This window comes from Chlorocebus sabaeus, chromosome 5 (genome assembly GCF_047675955.1).
Source record: "Chlorocebus sabaeus isolate Y175 chromosome 5, mChlSab1.0.hap1, whole genome shotgun sequence".
NCBI lineage: Eukaryota > Metazoa > Chordata > Mammalia > Primates > Cercopithecidae > Chlorocebus > Chlorocebus sabaeus.
This window is the reverse complement of record NC_132908.1, coordinates 63,324,512-63,350,464: the sequence shown is the minus strand read 5'-3', so window position 1 is coordinate 63,350,464 and position 25,953 is coordinate 63,324,512. Positions and strand designations below refer to the sequence as shown.

Here is a 25,953-nt window from a genome sequence, read left to right as displayed (position 1 = left end):
CATGTCCCCGCTCCTGGAATATCTCCACTCTGGGCTCTGCTGTGACACTCAGAGTTGGGCAGGGGAGTGTGTGGCTAAGGGGAGAGAGCCTGGGTCTGCTGACGAGCCAGTGTCAGGGGATCCTCGTGGCAGAGGCTCACAGAGCTGGAAGGCTCCAGGAGTGGCCAGCCTTGCACCATGGGCGGCAGACAGAGATGGGCTGTGGGGGCGGGCTGGCCTTGTGAAAGAGGCCACAGGATGGCCGCCTGTTTACACAGTCTCTGCTCAGTTGCTGCCACATGCTGTCTGCTTACTGGATCCTCAAAACAAATCCCCAATTCACAGATGACAACACTGAGACTCAGAAGAATAAGGGGCCTGATGAGGTGGTGAGCCCCTGTCGCAAGAGGGTTCGTAGGAGGATTTGAAGCAGGAGATCGGCTTGCTCAGCTATTCTCTCTTTAGGAAGGTGGAGGGGGTGCCAGGTGAGGGAAACAGGAGGCGGGGAGCATGGGAGGCTGTGGCCAGAGGTGATGGGGCCTAAACAAAGGCAACGGTGACTGCAGAGGAGGGGTAGAGGCTGCCACTACTGGTTCAAGTGTTTATTGAAAGTCTCAGCTGAGTGCAGTGGCTCACGTCTGTAATCCCAGCACTTTGGGAGGCCAAAGAGGGTGGATTACTTGGGGTTAGGAGTTCGAGACCAGCCTGGTCAACATAGTGAAATCCCGTCTCTACTAAAAATACAAAAAAAATTAGCTGAGTGTGGTGGTGTGCGCCTGTAGTCCCAGCTACTCAGGAAGCTGAGGCAGGAGAATCACTTGAACCCAGGAGGTGGAGTTGCAGTGAGCCGAGATTGCATTACTGCACTCCAGCCTAGGCAACAGAGGGAGACTCCATCTAAAAACAAATAAAAATAAATAAATAAATAAAAATAAAACAAAGAAAGAAAGTCCCTGGTGCAGCAGGTTTTAGGTGCTGGGGACAGACTGGTGAGCCACACTTTGACAGTCCCTTTCTGACTAGGACTGGAGATGTAAGGGTGGAGTCTGCAAGCTAACGGTGCAGGAAAAGCAGAGGCAGTGTGTGCAGGTGGGAATTGCACTGTTAGATGGTTAGATACAGTGGCTGCAGAAAGCCTTGGTGAGAGGGTGACAGGTAAGCAAAGACTGGAGGAAGCAAGCTAAGTGGGCAGATACTTGGGGAGAGAGAATTCTGGGTAGAGGTAGCAGAGAGGACAAAGGACCCTGGGCGGGAACACCCTTGGTGGGTTTTAGGGACAGAAGGATCTGATAGAGAGGTTGAGGAAGAAGGAGGAGTGTAAGGTGATTCCCTGTGTCTGCCTGGGTGACCAGCAGATGGCGGAGATGGGAGAGATGGTGACTCCGGGTCTTGACAGCTCAGACAATCACGGTGTCCCAGGCACTCAGCATGGTGCCTGGCGCATAGGAAGTGCTCCGTGACTGTTTGCTGAGTGAATGCATGATGCCATCTCACAGGGATTTCATGAACCTATGGGTGTGCATGTGATTGTCTAGAGCCAGAAGGAAGTCAGAAATCCCAGGGACTTTGGTCAGTTGCACTAATCTTGAAAGGACTGCATCTGTCTCACCAACGCAGGGGCTCACTCGTGGAGCTGGAGTTGGGGACCCTCAGGCAGCAGGCCACACCTTTCTCCTGTCCCAGGAAGGTCTTCATGTGAGGTGAGACCCAGCTAGTAACTTCCCTAATAGAGAACATGCTTTGGCCAGTGTGGATACCCTCATGTTTGTCACATGATTGAATAAAGGAATCAATGAATTTAGGAGTGGGGGAGAAAAGTAACAAGAGGCCAGTGGCAAAGAGGTGGGCAGGAGGCACTGAGGTTTGCAAATAGGTAACTTGGTCTTGATACTAGAAAAGGGATCCAGGTGTTTGATAGCCTTCAAAGTAAGGAGGCCTTCTTTGTTTGTTTGTTTTTTTCAGATAAGGTCTTACTCTGTTGCCCAGGCTGGAGTGCAGTGGTGCGATCTTGGCTCACTGCAACTGCTGCCTCCTGGGTTCAAGCAATTATTGTGCCTCAGCCTCCTGAGTATCTGGGATTACAGGCATGCACCACCATGTTCTGCTAATTTTTGTATTTTTAGTAGAGACGGGGGTTTTACCACGTTGGTCAGGCTGGTCATGAACTCCCAACCTCAGGTGATCCACCCACCTTGGCCTCCCAAAGTTCTGGGACTACAGGTGTGAGCCACTACGCCCAGCTGCAAAGATGCCTCTGTCTCCATGCAACATCTGGCCACATGTGTGCTCTACTGGTGGTGGCCAGGGTATGTCTGGAGATTACTGGGTCTCCACGTTACCTTAATGGACCTGGAGTAGCCCTCTACAGAATCAACTGCCAGCCTCTTCTCCACCATCATGGCCCAAACTTAGAAGGCTTGATTTACTGTCTAACTGCGTAAACCAGTTCATCTGCGAGTTGTAAATAGGTCCTGACCAAATGTATAGAGAAGCCTGATTCAGGGCTCAGAAAATACAAACAGGGACATAGACGAGCGTTATTTGTAGCAGTGAAGCATGGGAGGAAAGCCAAACAAGGGAGGATAGGCTGAGCAAACCATGGCACACACTTACAATGAAATATTCTATGGCTGTGAAATCATGTTTCTAAAGAAATGCTTGGCTGGGTGCGGTGGCTCACGCCTGTAATCCCAGCACTTTGGGAGGCTGAGTCAGGTAGATGACTTGTCAGGAGTTTGAGATCAGCCTGGCCAACATGGTGAAACCTCATCTCTACAAAACATACAGAAATTAGTTGGGCATGGTGGCGTGAGCCTGCAATCCCAGCTACTCGGGAGACTGAGGCAGGAGAATCGCTTAAACCCAGGAGGCAGAGGTTGCAGTGAGCCGAAATCCACTGCACTCCAGCCTGGGACAGAGTGAAGCTCTGTCTCAAATAAGCAAACAAACAAACAAACAAATTAATAACATAAAGACTTTCAGTCCAGTCTAAAGATGACTTTCTGGGGGAAAAAAGAAAAAAAAAAGTAAAAAAGACTTTCAGTATAATGTTAAAGGGGGGAAAATCCCTGTTATTTTTTAAAATACACACACACACAACAGGTTGTAGAATTGTGCATATACCATGGTCCTCATTTTGTAAAAGAAAAAAAAAACTAGGGAATATATTAATACATAGCAAAAGATTAGAAAGCACAGAACACAGACAGAAAGAACACTAACGTGTTCACAGTCATTGTGCTCTCTGGGCAATGGTAGGATTAAGGAGGATTTTTATGCTTTTTACATTTTTAATGATTTTACAAGTTATTTCTTACAATGAACATGTATGACTTTTAATAATCTGAAAAATCATTAAAATGAAGACTCAAAAAAAATTTTGTGCTAACAAAATGACAAGCAATTAAGTGAACAAGTCAGTGATTGTTAATTCATTAGAAATGGTGGGATTTTTGTTTGTTTGTTGCAAAGAGCCAGGGTTGCCTAGGCTGGTCTTGAACTCTTGGGCTCAAGAGATCCTGCCTCAGCCTCTGGAGCAGCTGAGACTACAGGCATGTGCCACCATGCTGGGGTATTCTCAATGAAAAAATTTAAGGCTAATCTGATTGCCTTTGAACATATCATTTATTATTTAAAAAAATTTAATTTACTTGTCATTGAACTCACTGATAAACTTTATTATAATATTAGAAAAATAATATCCATTGTTTTTAACCTTTATCAAATTATCCCTGGCACTCGAGCAAGTTCTATTTGCCAAATACTTGAGGGAATGGTTTCTGCTATTAACTTAATGTTTTATTTTCATCAATCTATACACTTGGCAAAAATAATAACAATCATAGACCATATGTTTGTAAAACACTTTTTAATTTTGGAAGGCACAATAAGTGCTGGGTACTAGTCTAGGCTCTGAGGATATTATAGTGAATAAAACAGTCAAAAGTCCTTGTTCTTGCAGGGCTCACATTATATTGGTGTGGGCATACAATATACAAATGAATAAGATATATAGATGTTGGGGGTAATAAATGCTCTGGAGAAAAATGGAGAGAAGAAGGACAGGTAATGAACAGGGAGCTGCTCTTTTAAATCAGTTTGATTACTGTTCAAACAGGAAAACAAAATATGAAGGTGTCTAAAAATTCTATAGCCTGTGGACAATTAATATACTCTTTTTCAGTTCTCAGACATAAAATGATTGAAGATGTACATGAAAGAATCATTCTAATAACTGATTGCATGTCATCTAAATTACAATGTGGTAATTATCAGTTTTACAAACTCGTACAATTAGGATGAGTCACAGTGATGTTTTAAGTATTCGATACCTGGCCGAGTTAGATGGTCCTTAAACTTTTTAAGCCTCGGTGTTCTCATCAATAAAATGAGGACAAGGATAGTTCCTAAATCAGAGAGCTGGTTATCAGAATTCAAAGAGAAAATGTGTACGTTTAGGAAACAGCGTGTGCGTGATGCATGTTCACAATGTCGACACCGCTGGCCACTGGCAGAGGTCCACTGGACATGGCTATGTGCTGTCTGTATATGATTTCTTCATCTTCACACTATTCTGGGAGGTGTGTAATGTTTATTCCCATTTTCAAGAGGGAACTGAGGCTTTGAAAAATAAGTCACCTGCCCAGAATCACATGCTATAAACCCAGGCGGTCCAGCTCCAAAAAACTGCTCTCAGCTGTAACTCTTGTTTGTGCCTGCTTGCTAAGGGACTGCAGAAGCCCTCCTGGCCTCAGTTTCTCCCTTTAGGAGGCTGACAGCAGATACCCCTCACCCTATCCTCTGAGTACTTCCAGGGCAAGGGTTTCAGGCAATGGTCCTCTGAAGGTGTCTGGCTGATTATTCTTGAAGTCTGACAGTAATGCCTGCATCCCCGTCACGTTCCCCACTGGCTGTGTTCCAAATCCTGAGCGAAGCAGGAGACTCAAGCCTAATTAGTTCCTGATTAACTCCTTTGGGAAGATGAGGAGTGAAGATTTTGGAAGAGGCAGTGATGTGACCCCTAGTGGGTGAATGGGGAAGGGGAGGGGGAAGCTACAGAGGAAAAAGAGGAGAGAGGGGGGATTCCGTGTAGGAGTCCCCAGGTGGCAGCTCATCCTGCCCGTCTCACCAGGTGTCCCCTGGCACCATGTGGACATGTTTCCTCATCTGAGATTCTTCCCTCATCCTTGTTCTGGGCAGCCGCACCACAGGTGGCCAGGGACCAACATGGGTGTGAACTGGACCACCGCTTTCTTCCCAACACTCCTGCCTGCCTAACCACTCCTTGCCACCTCCAGGATCCCAGCATCCTCTTCTATTCCCTGGGCCTATGCCCTGCTCTGCTCTGGGTCTAAGGTCCCAGCCACACAGACTGGAGCAAATCCCTTCCCGGGGACACCGCGCTCTGAAGTTTGAACCTCAGATGGAGTCAATCACTGGCTCCATTTCATCCCCGACATCCTTCATTTCTGGTGCCTCATGGCCCAGTCGCCTGGATGAATACATCACAGTCTTCGAGGAATCAAGGCTAGGACCCTCAGACCTCTAGGCTGTCACCCTGGTGCTTCTTGCTGCCTGTCTGAACCGTCACTATTGGCGTGTCCAAGCCACCTGACAGCCTGATGGCTCCTCAGGGAAAGCAATCCTCCACCTGGGAGTGGAGGGAGGTGTGTAAATTCGCTTGTACAGAACTCAAGCAATGGGTAGGTGCCCCTCTCTGGGGCAGCAGGCACCAGCCAACGGCAAGGAGGAAAAGGGTGCACCTTACAGTCAGATGCAGCCTTTTCACCCTGGAGACAGATGGGGGGAAGCAGGGGAGAACTAGACTGGGTGGCAGAGAAACTTGGAGGAGGGAATGTCTGAGAAAGGGTGGGCCCTAAGGAGCAAGTTTTGCTTTGCAATTAAATGTCAACAACTTGGGGAATTCAAAGGCCTCCTTGGAGGGGGCTGGAAGCACCACTTCAGATTCAGAGGCACTCAATCTCAGTATCTACTGGTGCTGGACACCTCATGACACCTGTAGCCCACCACAATTGACCACAGGCTGCGCACCAGACACCAGGCTACATAGCCCCACCAGCATCATCTCATTTAATGCTCCCAATTCACCTTCCCCATGTTCCAGATGGGGAAACTGAGGCTCAGAGAGGTTCGTGTCTTGCCTAAGGTTGTACAGCCAGGAAGTCAGCCAAGCCCACCTTCTGGCTCCAACGCCCTTAAACATCCCGCTCACAACAGACTCCTGCTTACTTGTAGATGAGGAAATTGAGGCACAGGGTGGTGAAGTCTCTCTTTCCAGCAGAGCAGTTATGATGTTTGAGGAGTGAGTCCAGAGCGGCATGCTCTCAGCAGGTGCCCATCGGAAATCATGGCTGAAGACTAAGGATCCCTGAACCCCTGCCTCTCGCACCAGTTACTTGTGCCCTCCCTTTCCCAGCCTGCACCCGGCCACCCACGCCGGCACCCGCCTGAGATGGAGAGGGCAGCCCCTGGTCCTCACGCTCTCCAGCCTCCAGACCGCGGAACCCCATGGGGAGAGAGGAAGGGCAGCGCGAGTCAGCCGGGGGTGGGGTGGGCCCTGCCCCTGGGGAGCCGCGGCGGTGCCACTCAGCGCTGCGCAGCCAGCCTGAGCTGTCGCCTCGTACTCAGCCTCGGGTCCCTCTGACAGCGCAAGGGAAAGTCTGCCCCAAAGGGGAAGAAGGTGCGGAGGGTGCGCTCTCTCTCCCACGCTCGGTGCTGAGACAGAGGCACGGAGACGGGGGCATACCCCAGGCGACAAACTTCCTAGCTCAAAGGAGTGGGGGTGGGTTCAAACTCCAAACTCCGCGAAGCCCCAGTCCCTTTCCTCTCCCACCCCGGCCAAGAGTGCGCCCTAGTTTTCCCTTCTCGGTTGGGTTGCTCAGGGGTCCCCAAAACCGAGGGCAAGGAGCTGGGGAGGCTGTCTTGGGTTCCTCGCACGGGGTGGATGCTCGTCGGGGACTCGAGTCAGGCAGAAACCCTGGATACCTCCCCTTCCCCGGTCCGAGGGAGCGCTGAGGGTCAGCCTCGGCTCGCGCAGATCCCGGTGGCCAGCCCAGGGTCAAGGGTCCGCGGGAGACCGGGGATCCCATTCCCTTCCGAGCGCGCTGCGGTTCCGTTCCGGACCGCGCATCCGCCCGCCCCGCGCACCCAGGCTCCGCGCGGCGCGCCCCCGGGTGTGTCGTTCGCCGGTATCGCCGCAGAGCTACGGGGAAGGGGGCCGGGACCCCCGCCCGCCCCTCCCCCGCGCCGCCCGGCCCCACGCCCCTTACTCGGCTTGGCTGCAGCGCTCCGCTCCGTGCGCCGCAGTGCCGGCTCCAGCTTCGGCTCCAGCTCCGGTTCCCGCTCCCGCTCCGGCTCCCAGTCCGGTTCCCGCTCGGAGGCCACTGCGCTCCGGCTCGGGCTCGGGCGTCGCGGGGGGCGCGCCGCTACGCCTCGGCCTGCTGGGCGCGCAGAGGCGGGGCGGGGCGGGCCAGGCGGGGCCGGGCGAGCCGGGCCGACTCGCTGCCCGCGATCCCCGGCCGAGGCAGCGGCGGCAGCGGCTTCCCAGGCCCCGGCCCTGGCCCTGCCCCTGCCCTGCCGCAGCCCCGCCCGGCCGCCCGTCGTCCCCGCGCCGCCGCCCACGCCACCGTCACCGGCTCTGGCCTCCCTCGGCGGCGGCGGCGCGGCTCCCGGGCCTCAGCACCGCGGCGCCGCGGCCCGGGTCACTCAGAGATGGGGGGACGTGGGTGCGGGGGAGGGCCGAGCCGCGCCCCTCTGCGCACAGCCAGCCCGACACCCACACAGCGGCAGGCGGGGCAGGGTGGCGAGGAGGCCGGGAAATGCGGGAGGCCGGCGCTCCAGCCAGACGTGTGAAGAGGACACACAGGCGTGTGTAGGGAATGACACACGGACGCAAGTGGGGAGCCACTGACACGTGCAGAGAAGGGTAGACAAACGAGGTGTCAGGGAAGACAGCCAGACGGGTTGGACCAAGGCTAGACTGGGCATTTGAGCAGGGGACCCCTGTCGCAGGCAAAGGGCAAAGGGTGGGATGGAGAGGGGGACCCAGCGTGGCTGAGCCGCTGGAAGGGGCAGGCGAGCCTGGCAGGGCTTCCCGCTCGAGGTTACTGGCAGGTAAGTTTTGGGACGCCAGCTAGGCCTGGCGGAAACCTTCCCTCGGAGCCACCAGCAGGCCTGTTTCCTTCACCCCCTCACCCTCCCTGTGCCCCCGTTCCCCTCTGCCCAAACCTCAGGGCATAGAGCTCAGCCCTGGCAGGTGGAAGCCTGCCCCGAGGGGATGCCTGGCTCAGGCCGGGATTCCAGGCTTCCAGGACCTGCTCTGTCCCCACCCTGCTTTGGGGCCTTGGATGAATCCCAGCCCATATCTCAGACCTCCATGTCCTCATTAGGATATTGCGCCCAGTGATTGCATTCCTACTCTATTGGGGTGCTCACCAGCATGCAGAAGTTAGTTCTTTAACCTCTGCCACTTGCCTGGGAGCGCCAGGAGGGCAGTGTCTGGGTAGGGCTGCAGGGGTCTGCACAGAGTGGGCACTCAGTGAATTTGCTCCAGGAATTGATGAACTGTGTTGTTGATGATACTCTCTGAACCACTACTGTTGATGAGGAAATGGGGCTTAGGAGGCAAGGGGAGTCAAAAGCTGGTTTGTTTCAAAACCCAAAGGCTTGTCACTGGCTGGAAAGTGGTTCTCAAAAATAAAGCATGGTGACAAAGGGCTGAACATGTTGATGCTAAACCTTGGGGAAGCAGTGAAGCCATGGGGATGGTGTGGAAGGGAAAGTTGGCCAGGGACTGGCTCTGCAGGGAGGATGGGGCAGAGCAGGCTCCAGTGGAGAAAACAAACCTCACTCCACCCCACTCCTGCCAGTCATCACATCTTGGGCTTCCCTGGGGCCAGGCAGGGGAAGCTTCGTGGTCTAGGGCTTGGGTGCCTGAGGATATCTCCCAGCCTCCTCTGGTAACTGTTCGTTCTGAGCTCTGCTCCCTGCACTGCTTACCCCATCCCTCCTGCAGACTGGGGCTGTCATGGGGGCATCAGCTCTGAGTAAGGGATGAGGCTAGAATAAAGGGAAACAATTCTCAGAGAACCGAAGAAGGAGACCTGAGAGACTCTTTGTCCAACCTCATGCATTTATTTTATGAATAAACAAATGAAGGATCAGAGAAAGGAGGGGATAGGCTAGGGTCAAAGAGCTAGGATTGGAGGCTTTATGACTCCCAAGCGAGGGCTGTGCCCACGGTATAACCTTGATCTCTCTGAGGACACCAGCCGACCGTTCCAGGATGGATATTCTAGTTGTTGAATGGTTTTACCTGTAAGCTGCCCCCTTTGGCAAGACTGTGTGTGTGTGTGTGTGTGTGTGTGTGTGTGTTGTGGTGGGGGTGAGGGGGCTGGAGGTAAGTGTGTGTGGCACACTTTGAATGAGTCCTTGCGGAGGGTCCCAGCCTTAAAGAGGTCATTCCCCTCCACTGCCCTATTTGTGCATCACTGGCCTGGCAAATCTGGCTTGCTCCTCAGACTGGAACCCAGGATTGTTTTCCAGTGGTGTTGGGTGTAGCTTCCGGGAGGTGGCTTATGGCAGCATGCCTACAAATCTCTGTGTGTCTATGTATCCATCCACAAATATATATTAGTGTAGGGCACTTGGAAAACACCAAAAGGAGAAAGAAGAAAAGAAAAACCAGTCATTGTGAATATTGAGGTTTCCTGTTTTCCTTTCTTTTGACTTGTGTAACTCTACAAGTGGCCTTAAATGGAGTGAGCTTGCTGACTGATACCTCCTCTCCTATGTCACACTTCTAGTGGCTGCCTAGCATGGGATCAGATGGTTGTATTGCACATTTTTTTTTAAGCAATCCCCTATTTCTGGGCATTTAGTTTGTTTCCATTTTTCATACTTCTACACAACACTGCAACAGACATCTTCATGGGGAGGCTTGTGCATGCCCATGACTATTCTTTATGTCTCTAGGTATGTCATAGTTTTGCGGCTTGCTTCCGTGTAGGGTCAGATTTGCAGAAGGGGCATCTACTGGGTACCAGGGAGGCACAGTGGTGTTTAGTGTTTGCTTGGTCCAGGGATAGGTAGGGATGCTGGAGGGAGGAGTCTGAGGGAAATCAGGAAGTGAGATCTCAGGACAGTGAGATGCCCAGAGAGTCCTCAAGTGCTGGGCTTTGGGGCTTGCCCTAGAGTGTGCTTCATGTTACCCCAGCTGCTCACAGGGAATCCCAAGAAACGTCTTTTCTGTTTGCAAAGAACAGTATCCATGATGTCATTCATCCCAAACAGAGCCCATGGCATGGAGATGTTGGAGGAGTCTCTTGAGCCTGATCAGCTCGTACCTCCCTACTATCCTTCCTTCTTTGAAATCTTTGCTTTACCCCCTTACAAATTACCCAGTCTCATATATTCCTTTATAGTAATGTAAGAACGGTTTAACACAGCCAGGCTGCCCCTTCTGTCTCCCCTTAGGAGGGAAGCCTCTTCTAGGACCCTGGGCTAGGTCTCCAGGAGCTGAAGTATAAAAGGCAGCCTCTCCTCCCCTATCTCCAGGGGCCTTTCTGGGGAAACTTATTTCTGGGGCTTCTTGAAGGTCCGTATTCAGGGTAGAGCTTATTTCAGGGTAAGTGGCTGAGGGCTGAGCAGGGACTGGGTATAGAACTTTCTCTCCTGCCCCCAGCCCAGTCCTGGCATCTCCTTAGAGAGGCCTGACAATGAGTTAGTCACGCTACCTGCAGCCTTTAATTCCATCCTCCCAACATCCTGAGGAGGTGGGTAATATTTTCTTTATATTTCACATGCAGCAGTGAGGTTTATGGCACTCGAGTAACTTGCTCAAGGACACATAGCTAATTAGGAGCAGAACCCAGATTTCTACCTAATCCTGCCCCAAACAAGTTAGGCCAACCCGGTGCAGCCAGGTGGGTGGTGTTGCTAGTTACCAAGGAACAGAACGCTAGAAGGGAATCAAATGTGAGAAAGGAGAATATGAGTCTGATGATACACATGTTCAATTTCAGGAGTCATCGGCAGGCAGCAGAACTCTGAGAGGAGTCCAGGTCACAAAGACAATCTAAGAACTGAACCCTAAGCCTAGGCAGAACTGATTGATCCATCCATCCACCCACCTATCCATCCACTCATCTATCCTCCTAGGGGTCCACTTATCCTTTCTCCATCCTCCTATGACCTATCCATTTATCTATCCATTCACCCATCTGTCCTCCCACTTATCCATCTAGGCCTCCTGCCATCTTTCAATCCTTCCTTCCTTCCTTCCTTCCTTCCTTCCTTCCTTCCTTCCTTCCTTCCTGCCTTCCTGCCTTCCTGCCTTCCTGCCTTCCTGCCTTCCTGCCTTCCTGCCTTCCTGCCTTCATTCCTTCCTTCCTCTATTCTAACCACCTCCCCATCCTCCTACACATGCATTTATTCTTCCTCCCATTCCCTCACTCCTCATCTATCCATTCAAACTCCCATCACCCATAAACTTACCCCATTTGCATCTATCCACCCATATGTCCCATGCATACTTACTGATGCTCACTACAGGCCAAGAACTCTGCTGTGAACTGATGGAAAAAAAAGGATATGGAAGACAAGGTCCCTGCCCTCTAGGAGCTGACAACGTGTTAAAAGAAGCAGATGTATAAACAAATGATCCCAGAACAATATATTTTCTGTGCCAGATGTGTGCTCAAAGAAAGAACATTTAACCCAATCTGTGGAGGTCAGAAAAGGTTTCTTTGAGGGTGTGTTTCTTGAGTTGAGGTTAAAGTTCAATCAAGATTTCATCAGATGAATGGGATGCAGTGAGTGAGATGTTCCAGGAGATGGAATAGCTGATGTGTACAATGATGGAATAGGTGTCGAGAGACCAAGGTGATTCCAGGGACACAGGTAACTCGGAGCATTGGGAGCAAAGTTGAGTGTGAATGAATGGTGTGTTATGAGGAAAGACAGGAAGGGCAGGTCGTAAAAGGCCTTGAATGACATGGCGAAGGCCTTGAGAGCCATATAAGGGCTTTAAGAGGGGTGGCATGGTCAGGTTGTTTTAGAAAGATCTCTCTGCTGCATGGAAGATAAGTTGGGGTATGTGGATGCAGCGGGGATCAAATGGTCCAGGCTCTGAAGAATGAGGACTTAGGATTCTCTGAGTCCAGCCTCTGGGGTCAGCCCAGGCCCCCACATTTGGCCTGGACCCAAAACCACTTCCTTTGCCAAGGCCGAAGTCAGGTCAGCTGGGCTGAGATTGTGGGCATGAGGAAGGTTCTGGGGCTCTCTATTTTCAGTGACGTACAGTACTGCCACCAAGGGCTTTAGTCTATGGTTGTCCCTCTTCTGATCTAGGATCCAAAGTCCGTTGCCACCAACTTTAATCAATTTCTCACTGTCTTCTCTGTCAAGGTCACCACAGAGTGTCTCAGTTCCATGCTCCACTTTGCTGCCTCTACAATTGCAGCCACCAAAACCCATTAATTTCCCATCAGTCATGCCATGATGTTTCTTCTAACCCTGTGAAATCTCTACCCTGGTGGTTTGCAAGTGACATCTGATGGTGTATAGCCTAAGTGGAGCTGCTACAGCGAGTCAGACATGACCCCAGCCCTCAAAAAACTAGCGGGGGCGGTGGGGGGAAGACAGATGTCCCATTGGCTTGGACAGATGGACCAAGGAACACTGGTGTGTGGAAGGGGAGGCTGCTCAGGCTGCAGAGATTTGGGTGGGCTTGGGCTCAAGTCTTTGCTCTGTCACACTGAATGTGTGACCTTGAGCAAGTCAATTTACTTCTTCAGAGCCTCCGTTTTGTCATCTGTGGAATGGGAAAAATAACATTGACTTATCCTCATTTAGATTTATTTATTTTTTAGAGACAGGGTCTTGCAATGCTGCCTAGACTGGTCTTGAACTCCTTGTCTCAAGCAATACTCTTGCCTCAGCCTCCCAAGTTGCTGGGATTATAGGTGTGAGCCACTGTCCCTGGCTTAGATTTTTATTTTTTTGGTATTAACTAGTAGGAACCAACTTGGGCCATTTTAACAAAACCTGGAGAATTTACTAGAACTCAAGTCTGGGCTTTCGGAGGCCTTGGAGTGAGAACCAGAGAAACAGACAGGAACCTAGGAAAGACTCTGCCTCTTGTCTCTGTGCCCCTCTGCTTAATCACTTAATTTTTTTTTCCTCCCTGCAGACCTTCTTTTTCCATTATTTTGTAAAAAAAAAAAAAAAAAAAAAAAAAAAAAAAAAAAGGTCTTCACTGCAGCTTGAGAATGAGTTTACAGTTCCTCAATTCTAGCCACAGGCAGGACTAACTGGCCATCTTTTAACCACAAGTCCAAATTCCCAAGAAATAATCTAATTGGTGGAACTGCACCCCTGGTCCAATTAACTGTGACCAAAGGATGGGATCAGGTAGCACAAATATGGCAGCTTGTGGACATGTGCACTCATCGTTCTCAGAAAAGGTGGGACTCATGAGCCTGGCAAAAACCCGGAAGGTGTTCCCTGTGTCCTCACAGGTTTGTTGGTAAGATTAAACAGGATAACGGATGTAAGCATTTGGCACAGTGCCTTGTATATACTAAGGGCTCAATAAATGGTAACTGCTGTTATTCATTCATTGCTCTATTTAATAAGCATTAATTGAGTGCCTGGTTATACTGGATGCCACAGTAAGTCCTGAGGATGAGAAAGATGGGATGACACAGACAGAGCTTGAAAATTGAGAGTAATTCAAGTAAAGCTATTTCAGAGGGTTGTTGTCAGGACTAAATGTAATAATACATGCAAAGTGTTTAGTACAGTTCCTGACACACAATAACGTCTCCATAAATGTTGCCTACACATGTTGAATGTCTATTTGTACAAGAGCAAAGAAAAAACATTTCTTATGCCTTTTCTATTTGCTTGTTGCTCCCCTGGCCACAGGACTAAGACATCTTTCGTTACAAAAATAGATTTCAGTCTTCAAAATAATGTCAGTTGCCAGACTGACAGTTTTTGGATGTTGCATTTGAGTCTAATTTAAACGTTTAGAAAAATAATGTTGGCATCTCCTGAACTCAAGCACTTACATGAATTATTAACAAGAGTTAATGCAGATTAAAAATACCCACGTGCAACCTGTGATCATCTTTATTTTCTTGACCAAGAATGAATGAACCTGAACATCTACAGGAGAGTAAATTGTGGTACAGTCACAGGACGAGAACACTCCACAGCAATGAAAGTGAACACATTACAACTACAAGCAAACATACGAATCACTTGCAAACACAGGGTTGAGCTAAAGAAGCCACATGCTGTATGATTCCATTTATATAAAGTTCCAAAGCAGGAAAAGCAGATCCATGGTATTGGAGTCCAAGCAGAATTTACCTTTGGGGCAAGGTAGTGGCTGGGAGTCGGGGACTTGCTGGTAATGCTGTTTCTTGATCTGGGTGCTGGGTACACAGGTGTATTTTATTTGTGAACATTGACAGAACAGTACACTTCTGTGCATTTTAATGTATGTATGTTATACTTTAATTTTCTAAAAAGAGTGTCTTATCTTTATGCATTTGCCCAGCTGAGGCAAGAGAGTTAGGCTTCCAGCTTGAAGACGGAGGAGGACTTTGGGTTTCCAGGCAGAAGGGGCAAAGGGAAAGGAACTAATATTTATTCAGTCTATGGGAGAACTTTCTTTCCAGGCTTCGTAACAAAAATAGTTTCATTTCTTTCAAAAACAGTTTTTACTCTTTTTGTTTATTTTAAACTATTGCTTGAATCACTGCCTGATTAAAACAAAAAAATGGAGGTGAATGTATGTTTCCTTTGCCTCTGTTTACTCACTTGTTAAAGAAAACATTATACTATGTATGCATTTTTGGAAGAAGATGGTGTATAAATAAACAAAATGGTGCAAAAAGCATTTGTAGAAAACCTATGTGTGTGAGAGACATTTCCACAGTTCGTTTCAGAGGACAAAGTGGAAAAGGCCATGGTTCAGGAGGGGTAGTGACTGGCCTGGTCCCTAGTAGGTACCCAGTACTCTTGTGAAACATTGGCCAGCAGGGCGATAGGGAGGTCACGCAGCGGGCCATGTGAGGCCTCTGCCTCTTTTAAGTTCCAGAAAGCATAGAGATGTTCTGGACTGGCTTGGGCTCTGGGTCTAGAGGATTTGAAGACCTGAGTTCAAATCCCCCTTCTGCCATTTACCTGCTGTGTGTCCTGGAACAAGTCATTTGTCCTTCTAGAATGTCATTCCAGCAGACGAAGTCACCCTCATGCATTTCCTGGGACCTGGGTCTCCTTGGCAGCATCTCTAGCCTACCATCCCTGCTGCTGAAGTGGCCAGTGCAGTGTAACTGGGGACTTTCCACCATGCCTGCCTCCCTCCCTCCCTCACCTTCCCTCCCCTCCCCCACCCCTTCCCCTTCTCTCCCCTCCCCTCCCCTCCTTCTTCCCCTTCCCTCCCCTCTCTTTTTGAGACAGTGTCTTGCTCTGCCAGCCAGGCTGGAATGCTGGAGCGCAGTGTCGCGATCTGGGCTCACTGCAACTCCACCTCCCGCATTCAAGCCGTTCTCCTGCCTCAGCCTCCTGGGTAGCTGGGATTACAGGAGCACAGTACTATACCTGGCTAATTTTTGTGTTTTTAGTATTTCACCATGTTGGCCAGGGTGCTGTCAAACTCCTGGCCTTAAGTGATCCACCCACCTCAGCCTCCCAAAGTGCTGGGATTACAGGCTTGAGCCACCTGCCCAGCTCGTGCCTCTCCTTTCTATCCTGGTGCTCTCTCCCAGAGTTCCTGGTGACTATTGGGAACTCAAGAATGTCTCCATGTTACCCACACACATCCACAACACTCAGAGGAACAGGGAATCCCTGAACCCAATGTGACAGCTGCGGGGAGGGGGCTCCACTTCCCCTTGCGTCTGCTTCTTTTAGGCAGGCGCCAGGAGGCTGTCTCTCTCTGCTATTCATTTTGAGCTGGCCATGATGGACCTGAAATGCTATGGGGAAGTCATTCCAAGGAGAACATTCATCGTGTCACCTTTAGGCAGTCTAGCACATGAACAAGCAACCCTCCTGGCCTGGAGCAGCTGAGCTTTTGCACACGGGGAAAGGCAGTGTGGCCTGATGGGCAGTGGAGGCTCATGAATTAGGTCCTGTGGGGAAGAAGCTGTTTTCTCAGCCTCTCTGCTTGGATTATTGCTGTGTTCATTTTCACTGTCACACAGTGTACATTCTGCCCCCGAAAGCAGGGCACAGTCTGGCCTCACTATAACCTCTCCTCAACTCAGACTCTTGAAAAAAGGACACCTCTCCACACTGCAGCCTCCGAGCTTCCTTAAATCAAGCCACACCCTTGCTAGAATCCTTCAGGGACTTTCCATTGCTGCAGAATCAAGTCCTAGTGACCTTGTAGCAAGATAGTCAAGGTCCTTTCTGATCTAGTTCCTGCCCAGTCTCTAGGTTCTATTCTAGCCACTCTCCACCTCAACTCCTGGGCTCTAGCACCTCTAACGCCCATATCCCCTTCTCTGGAGGCTTTTCTGACCTTGACTCCCTGCAGGATGAATGAGTAACTTCCTCATCTGAGGTCCCATAGCACACCTCACATTTCAAAATGATGGAAATCACATACGATTTTCTTTTGTGTTTGTGTATACTGCCTCCCGGTTTGTGAGCCTTTGGAGGGCAGGAACTAAGTCTTGCCCTCCAAAGGACTGTGGACTTCAATACTGTGTCCCTAGCTTGATGTGTGGTTCAGGGCTCCAGAAACATTTGCTGCAAAAATGGAGTTGGATTATAAAGATACCAGCGATTGTGCTGGAACAGGAGGCTGCCTCTAGAGGTCCTTCAGGTGTGTAGGCCTGTCTGCCCTTGTGCTAAATGACTCCAACCTGCCTGCATTAATCTTTTCTCTCCTCCTGTCACTTCCAGCTCTCCTCCTCCTTCCGCTTGAGATATCCAAGCTTCACGGAAGAACTGTAGGTTTCTACAGAGAACAATATCCCTGATTGCTAAATAAATAAGCCACATTCATGGCCAATTCAGCAAAACCAGGTTTGGTGGGAATGACTTCATTCTTACCAGGATGTTGCTGGCTGCCTGGAAGTCCTTTAAAAGACAAAATAAAACACCCTTTTAAAGATAATTTTAGACTTACAGAAAAATTACAAAAATAATTTAGAAAGTTCATGCATATCCTTCACCCAGCCTCCCCTAATATTCACAACTTACGTAACCATGGCACAATGGTCAAAACCAGGAAATTAACACCGGTACAATGCTATTATTGTACCTTATGCAAATTTCACCAGTTTCTCTCTAGTGCTCTTTTTCTGTTTCGCGATCTGATTCAGGATCCCACATTGCTCATAGCTGTTGTGTTTCCTCAGACTTTTCCAATTTGCGACAGTTCCTGATTCTTTCCTTGCTCTCGTGGCCTCTGATGAGTCGTGATCAGTTCTGCAGCTTTCTGTTTCTAGTTCCTAGTTGGCTTCTGGGTGATTGAAGTTCCTGGAGGCCTTCCTGCAAGACGGGTTCAGAATGAGTGCTTCTTTTTCTTTCCTCCTCTCATTCTCCTTTCTTCCCTTGAGATTTTCCAGAGCAAGAGTCAGTTAGAGAGGAATGCATGGTGAGGAGGTGATTAGTGTGTCTTGACCTTGGGTGTTTGTCTCACTGTCAGAGTTCTGGCTCCCATCTGCAGTTGATTATGCAATTAGCCATGCTTGTTGACCTCAGGATAGTTGCAGACTCCTTGCTCCTCCTTCACTGCCTACCTTTCTCCTTTCCTCCCTCTCCCAGTCATCTCCTTTGGTTGCAGGTTAGAGGAGGATCCACGCCGGTTGGGCCTGGTATGCACACTTCCTTGGAGTCATGTGCTCTGAGACATCTCTGGCAGGCCTGCTGGGGTACATGGGAAGTGGATTTGGGAAGGGAGTCTGTGTGCTGAGTTTTATAGCCTTGTTGCGCGCACTTAAGGGGTCATGTGGCGCATGAGGTTAGGGACAAGTGCAAGGGCCTGGGAGAGAAGTCAGCTGTGGTAACAGAGGTCCGTCAGCTGGGTCCGTCAGCTGAGTCCCATCACATTCAGAAAGTCATCCTCCAGTGAGCCTGGGCCTTTCTGAGAGACAATGGAGGAAGAGGTGAGAACCATTTCAAATTAATTCATTAATTCATTCAAATATTAATTCATCCATTAATTTGACTGCAACAAGCCCTGGTTGGTTGTTACTGTTATTGTTGTTTTTGTTATTGCTATCATGATTTTGCTGTTGTTAGGTATGGGGACTTAGTATGAATCAGATGCAATTCGTGCCCTCAGAGTGCTCAGAGAGAGACAGACCACAGAGGATCTCAACTACGTGACAAGGGCTCTGTTGGAGGGCTATGTTAAGTTTGTGGGAACAGGGAGAGGGAGGGACTTAGCTGTGACAGGGATGGGCAGTGGATGGGGCAGGTGATGCTGAAGGATTTAGAAGGGTTAGGCAGGCAAGTAGGATGGGGACTGGTGCTCCAGGAAGAGGGAGAGCATTTGCAAAGGCCTGGAGTGGAGAGGGCCTGTGGCTACTTGGAAGAGCTGCAAACTCCACACTCTCTCACTCCTTCATTCATTCATTCATCTACTTGCTCTGGGCCAGGCACTGTGCTGGGCACAGGAGCCACTAAGGTGAGGCCAACCTAGCTCTGCCTTAGGGTCTTAAAGTCAGAGCAGGGAGAGACAATTATTACAAGAGCAGAAATATACATGGATGCCTTGCAGAGGGGGGAGGATGGTACTATGGTCTAAATGTCTCCCCAAATTCATTTGTTGAAACTGAATCCCCATTGTTGTGGCATTAAGAGGTAGGCCTTTTGGAAAGTGATTAACTCAAAAGAGCTCCACCCTCATGAATGAATTAGTGCTTTATTAAAGACTGGAAGGAACCAGCTTAGGCCTTTTTTGCATTTTGTTTTCTGCCATGTGAGGATGCAGCAAGAAGGCCCTCACCAGACACTGAATGCTGTGCCTTGATCTTGGACTTCCCAGCCTCCAGAACTGTGAGGAATACATTTCTGTTGTTTATAAGTTACCCAGTCTGTGTGTTTTGTTATAGCAGCACCAAAGGCCTAAGACAGATGGGCAGGGAAGTCTTCTTAGAGGAGATCTTCGAGGTTTGACTTGAGGAAGAGTCGGGCAAGTGAAGAAGTGGGGATGGCCACTCTTTACAGGGAGAATAGCATGTGCAAAGGCCCAGATCACTTGTTCATTCATTGGTCACTTGTTTATTCACTCACTCATTGTATTCATTTATTCAACAAGTATGTAGCGAATGCCAGTTATGCAGTTATGTGTCTATACTATGCACAGAGACTACAAAGTGAATAATTGTGGTGCTTTCAACCTAAGAGTGTTTCAGTCAGCTTAGGCTAAGTTATGTTGTGGTGACAAACAAATCCCAAATATTAGTAGCTTATGACAATGAAGGTTTATTTTTAGCTCATGTTATATGTTCATTGCTGGTGGCAGAGAGAAGAGAGATAGTAGAACCATACATTGGTCCTTAAAGTTTCTGCTCTGGGGTGGCATGAGTCTCTTCCGCTTACATTTTATTTGACAGGATGAGTCACATGGCCAAGTTTGACGTCAGTCCATCAGGAATACAAATCCTCCCACAGAGAAGGGCAGTGAATATTTTGACCAATAACACACACTACCATATGTCTGAGTAAAGGCTAATAACTCAGTCTGACTAGAATGCATGAGGGTGGCTACAACAATAAAGAGATTAAGAAGTCAAGGAGAAGCTTTATCATGTAGGGCCTTGGGTACCAGGCTAAAGAGTTTGAGTTCCATTGATTGTTAGTGGAGAGCCACTGAAGATATGAAAAGTTCTGTTGAGTTTTAAGCAAGGGAAGAGTAAGATCTTATTTAGGCTTTAGAAAAATCATTTCAGTAGCTTCAGGAAAAGGCCCGGTGGTGGGGGGATTAAGGCTAGAAATAAGAAAACCAGTTGAAAAGTTGTGGGAATACCATGGTAGAGCAAATGAAGAATGCTCAAACTCAGGTTGGAATAGTAGAGAAGGAGAGGGCTAGAGCAAATGAAGAATGCTCAAACATAGGTTGGAATAGTAGAGAAGGAGAGGGCTAGAGCAAATGAAGAATGCTCAAACACAGGTTGGAATAGTAGAGAAGGAGAGGGCTTCTAGAGCTGTTAGGAACAGAATCAAGGGAATTTCATTGGTACATTGTTCAACAGGTGTTTTAGAAACAAAGAATGAATGAGACCAGGTGTGATGGCTCACGCCTGTAATCCCCGCACTTTGGGAGACCAAGGCAGGTGGATCACTTGAGGCCAGGAGTTTGAGACTAGCCTGGCCAAACATGGCGAAACCTCATCTCTACTAAAAATATAAAAATTAGCCAGGCATGCTGGTGCATGCCTGTAATTCCAGCTACTCAGGAGGCCGAGACACGAGAATCCCTTGAACCTGAGAAGTGGAGGCTGCAATGAGCCAAGATCACGCTACTGCACTCTAGCCTGGGTGATGGAGTGAGACTCTGTCTCAAAAAAAAAAAAAAAAGAAAAAGAGAAAGAAAGAATAAATTAATAATAAGAGAGTGCACCTGAACCTTGTACATCAATAAAGTGACCAATAAATTGATCCCTTATAAAGTAAGACAGACCCTGATCAAATTTTTTTTATTATTTTCAAATTTTGTTGATGATTTTCAAAAGTTTACTTTTAATTTACATATGGCAACATTCTTTTTTTTGAGTACAGATGTATGATTTTGACAAACGCATAGACTCGTGTAAACACTACCACAATTAAGATATTCAACAGTTCCATCACCCTAAAAGTCTCTCGCTTCTCTTTGTTAGTCCAATCCTCCCTTCTCCCCAACTCTTAGAAACCCTGATATATTCTCTGTTGCTACAGTTCTGCCTTTGCAGAATATTGTATAAGTGGGATCACACAGTATGTAGTCTTATGTAGTCTTTTGAGTGTAACTTCTTTCAAATGGCATAATGCACTTGAGATTCACCCAAGTTGTTGCATGCATCAATGTTTCTTTCCTTTTCACAGCTCGATAATGTTTCATTGTATGGCTGCGCCAGAGCTGGTTTATCCACTTGTCTTAGTCCATTTGGGCTATATAACAAAGTACCATAAACTGTGTGGTTTATAAACAACAGAAATTTATTTCTCTCAGTTCCAGGGGCTGGCAAGTCTACGATAAAGGCATCAGCAGGTTCGGTAGATTGAGTGTCTGGTGAGGGTTCACTTATTGGTTCATAGACAGCACTTTCTAGCTATGTTCTGACGTGGTGGATGGGGATCCTCTGGGGCCTGTTTTGTCAGGCCACTGTGTTAGTCCATTCTTTTTTTTTTTTTTTTTGCCACCCAGGCTAGAGTGCAGTGGTGTGATCTTGGTTCACTGCAACCTCTGCTTCCTGGGTTCAAGCGATTCTCCTACCTCAGCCTACTGAGTAGCTGGGATTATAGGCGTGCACCACCATGCCTGGATAATTTTTGTATTTTTAGTAGAGATAGGGTCTCACCACGTTGGCCAGGCTGGTCTCAAACTCCTGGCCTCAAGTGATCCACTCGCCTCCCAAAGTGCTGGGATTACAGGAGTGAGCCGCCACGCTTGGCCTTTGTCCATTGTTGCATTGCTATAAAGAAATACTTGAGATTGAGTGATTTATAAAGAAAAGAGGTTTTATTGGCTCATAGTTCTGCAGGCTATATAGGAAGCATGGTGCTGGCATCTGTGCAACTTCTGGGGAGGCCTCAGGAAGCTTTTATTCATGGTGGAAGATAAAGCAGGATAAGGCACATCACATGGCAAAAGTGTGTGTGTCGGGGGGATGCCACATACTTTTAAACAACCAGATCTCACATAAACTCAGAGTGAGAGCTCACTTATCACCAAGGGAATGTGCCAAGCCATTCATGAGGGATCCACCTCCATGATCCAAACACCTCACACCAGGCCCCACTTCTAACACTGGAGACTATATTTCAACATGAGATTTGGAAGGGTTACACATTCAAACCATATCAGGCACTGACCCCATTCATGAGGGGTCTGCCTTCATAATTTAATCCCACCCCAAAGTCCCCACTTCCAAATACCCTTGCATTGGGGATTAGGTTTCAATATACAAATTTTGGAAGGACAGAAACGTTCAGACCGTAGCACTCCTCACTAGTTGAGGGACATTTTGTTGTTTCTGGTTTTGGTGTTATAACTTTATAAGAAACTGCCAAACTGTTTTGTAAAGTGGTTTTACCATTTTGCATTCTCATCAGCAATGTATGAGTGCTCCAGTGGCTCTGCACTTGGTGTTGTCAGTTTTTTCCCCATTCTAGTAGGTATGTAGTGGCATCTCATTGTGGTTTCAATATACATTTCCTTAATGAGTAATGATGTTGAAAATCTTATGCTTATCTGCCATCCATAGATCTTCTTTATTTATGCTTATTTTCCATCCACATATCTTCTTTAGTGAAGTATCTGTTCAGATATTTTGCCCATTTTTAACTTGGGTTGCTTATTTTCTTACTGTTGAGTTTGAGAGTACTTTCTGTAGTCTGTATACCCTTTGTCAGGTATATGACAGTCCATGGCTTTTCTTTTTATTCTTATAAGTTTAATTTTGCTCTTTTTAGAGCAAAAGTTTCTAGTTTTAATGAAATCCAACTTACAAATTTTTTCTTTTTATGAATTAACTTCTTGATATAATCTCCAGGAACTCTGCCTAACTGTAGGTCATGAAGATTTTACCTACATTTTATTTTAAAAGTTTAAAAGTTTTTATATTTTACAGTTAGGTCTATGATTTTTTTGAATTAATTTTTTGTATAAAATGAACATATAGGTCAAATACTTTTTTTCCTGCATATGGATGTCTAATTGTTTCAGCATTATTTATTGAAAATTCTGTCCTTGGGCCGGGCATGGAGGCTCATGCCTGTAATCCCAGCACTTTGGGAGGCCGAGGCAGGTGGATCACGAGGTCAGGAGATTGAGACCATCCTGACTAACACGGTGAAACCCCGTCTCTACTAAAAATACAAAAAATTAGCCGGGCATGGTGGCGAGTGCCTGTAGTCCCAGCTACCTGGGAAGCTGAGGTGGGAGAATGGCCTGAACCTGGGAGGTGGACCTTGCAGTGAGCCGAGATCGCGCCACTGCACTCCAGCCTGGGTGACAGAGTGAGACTCCGTCTCAAAGGAAAAAAAAAAAAAAAAAAAAGAAAACAAAAGAAAATTCTGTCCTTTCTCCATTGAATTGTTTTTTCATCTTTGTCAAAATTCAATTGATCTTATTTGCGGATCTATTTCTGAACTCTTTATTATATTCCACATAGATATATAGACAGATAGATATATAGAATGCATCTCTCCTTTTGCCAGTACCATACTGACTCGATGACTGTAGCTTTATAAGAAGTCTTGGAATCAGATAATGTGAATCCTTTAACATTTTTCTCCTTTTCTCAAAGCTGTTTGAATCTTGTACATTCTTTGGATTTTTATATGAATGTTGGAATCAGCTTGTCAATTTATACAGCCAGTTAGGATTTTGATTGTGATTGGGTTGAATCTATAAATCAATTTGGATAGAATTTACATTTTAATAATTCTGAGACTTCCAATTCATGAACATGGTATATCTCTCCATTTCGTTATGCCTTCTTTGATTCCTTCACTAGTGTTTTGTAGTTTTCAGCATACAGGTCCTGTACTTATTTTGTTAGATTATAACTAAGAATTTCATTTTTAAAAGTTGCATCTCTCCATTTTTAACACTTTGTCTCTCTTGATCCATCACTCATATATTTGCTAGTGTGTCTTCACTTACTGTAGAATGCTTATTATAAAGGGAATTTTTAAATCTTGCAAAAGACAAAGGATTTCATAAAGTTGATAGGAGCATTATTGGAGAAATACTCAAATTTACAGAGCCAGTGACAAAGGAAGATCCAGATAAGTTGGGCAAATTAACAAAAAGAGAATTGACAAGGAATATAAAAAATGACTTGAAAGAGGGAATGATTTAAGTATCAAAGGATTATGAGAAGCCTTTGGGAAAACTAATGAGCCTGGAATATTTGTATAAAAATTCTCTTTGTGTAAATCAAAGATAAAATACAAGGAAGCTACATTATGTTCCTGTATATTTATGTTGGGAAGATATCAATACTTGAATTATCCTTCCTTTATTTTAAGAGTTAGAAAATAGTTGCAGTAAAAATCAAAACTTTCTTATATAAAATATGAAACATTTAGAATAATTTTTGGTTTTATTTTAAAGTCTCAATCAACCCTTACCTTCCAGTTATTTTTAGAAAAATCATGTCACTATTTTATGTAGATTCATTTCAATTAGCCTTATAGTTCTTACTCCTCCAGTCAGTAGACAAACCCTGGGTTTATCAGCTGATCCAAATGGACACTAAAAAATATGCCAGGCCTCCATCTTCAGGAATAGCCAGATGTGGAATCCCAGATTTGGTGAGCTGAGAATTTCTGTGTGATGGAAGAACTCTAAGATGACGGTGAATTGGCCCCAACTCTGGTACTCCAGCCCTGTGTAATCCCCTCCACTTGAGTGTGGCAGCATGTGGGACTCATTTATAATGAATAGAATAGAAAAGGTGACCAATGTGACAGGATGTTACTTCAGTGATTACATTAGATAAGACTGCAGTGTCCTCTTGCTAGTGGACTCTCTTTCTCTCGCAGACTTTGATGAAGCAGGTGAGCATGTTGGGGAGGTCCTCAGTTCAACGGGCTGTAAGGACTGAATTCATTCAACTATGTGATCTCGGAAGTGGGTCCTTCTCTAGTCAAGGCTTGAGATAAGATTTTGTGTATGACACTTTGATTGTAGCTTTCAGAGGGGATCCTGAAGCAGGATTATTTCCAGCAACATTATTCCTGGACTCCCAGCCCACAGAAACTATGAGGTGATAAATGCATGTTTTTTTAAGCTGCTAAATTTGTGAAATTTGTTACATAGGATTGGATAAGGAATACACCCTGTTGCATTTAGCCATTCTTACATAAACCCATCATACATACGATTCATTTAGTTCTGGTGTAAACTTCTCACTAAAGACCCTGTATTAGTCCGTTCTCAAACTTCTATACATAACTACTTGATACTGGCTAATTTCTGAAGAAAAGAGGTTTCATTGACTCACAGTTCCTCAGGCTGTGCAGGAAGCACGGCTGGGGAGGCCTCAGGAAGCTTACAATTATGGTGGAAGGGTGAAGCAGAAGCAAGCACCTTCTTCACATGGCAGAGCGGGAGAGCAAGAGTGAAGGGGGAAGTGCTACATGCATTTAAACAACCAGATCTCCTGAGAACTCACTCACTATCATGAGAATAACAAGGGGGAAATCCACCCCCATGATCCAACTGCCTCCTACCGGGTCCCTCCCCCAACACTGGGAATCACAATTCAACATGAGATTTGGGTGGGGACACAGAGCCAAATCATATCCAAACCTTATCAGACCCACACTTATTTCCCTCCCTCCTTTTCTTCCTCCCTCTCTCCCTTCCTTCTTTCTTTTCTTCTATTAGGAAAGATTATGAAAGACTGTCAAATAGGCAAAAAAAAAAAAAAAGGTTGCCTTTCATCATCTTTGAGCTATTTTACAACTCTGTAAGTTGAAGAAAACTTAGACTAATGCAGATTATTCTTGCCCATGGGAGTACAAATGATTGTGTCCAATGACATGCAGTCTATCTTTACCCTGTAGATAGACCAGTTTTATTTCTGTATGTAAGTTGATTTCAGCATTCCTTATTGGCTTTACTGTGGGATTCTCTGAATACTCCTTGCAATGGGTTGTAACATTTGACTGCTTCTATCATAAACTAATGAGTTAAAAATAAAATCTTTGATACATATTCATTTTATATGAGTAAAGAGTTATGATTTTTACCTTAAAAAATGATCT

At 46.8% G+C, this 25,953-nt stretch overlaps 1 protein-coding gene across 2 annotated transcripts in view; it reads right to left on the bottom strand.

The window, feature by feature from the left end:
* The window catches only part of BEAN1 (brain expressed associated with NEDD4 1), a 61,097-nt gene extending 53,686 nt beyond the window's left edge, over positions 1-7,411 (bottom strand). The window contains exon 1 of one of the 2 annotated variants that reach the window (XM_073015432.1): positions 7,269-7,411. The gene's annotated coding sequence lies outside the window, so the exon portion shown is untranslated. The remainder of the gene's footprint in view (positions 1-7,268) is intronic. The other variant, XM_007993561.3, reaches the window with a different exon arrangement.
* Between the last annotated feature and the right edge of the window lie 18,542 nt (positions 7,412-25,953).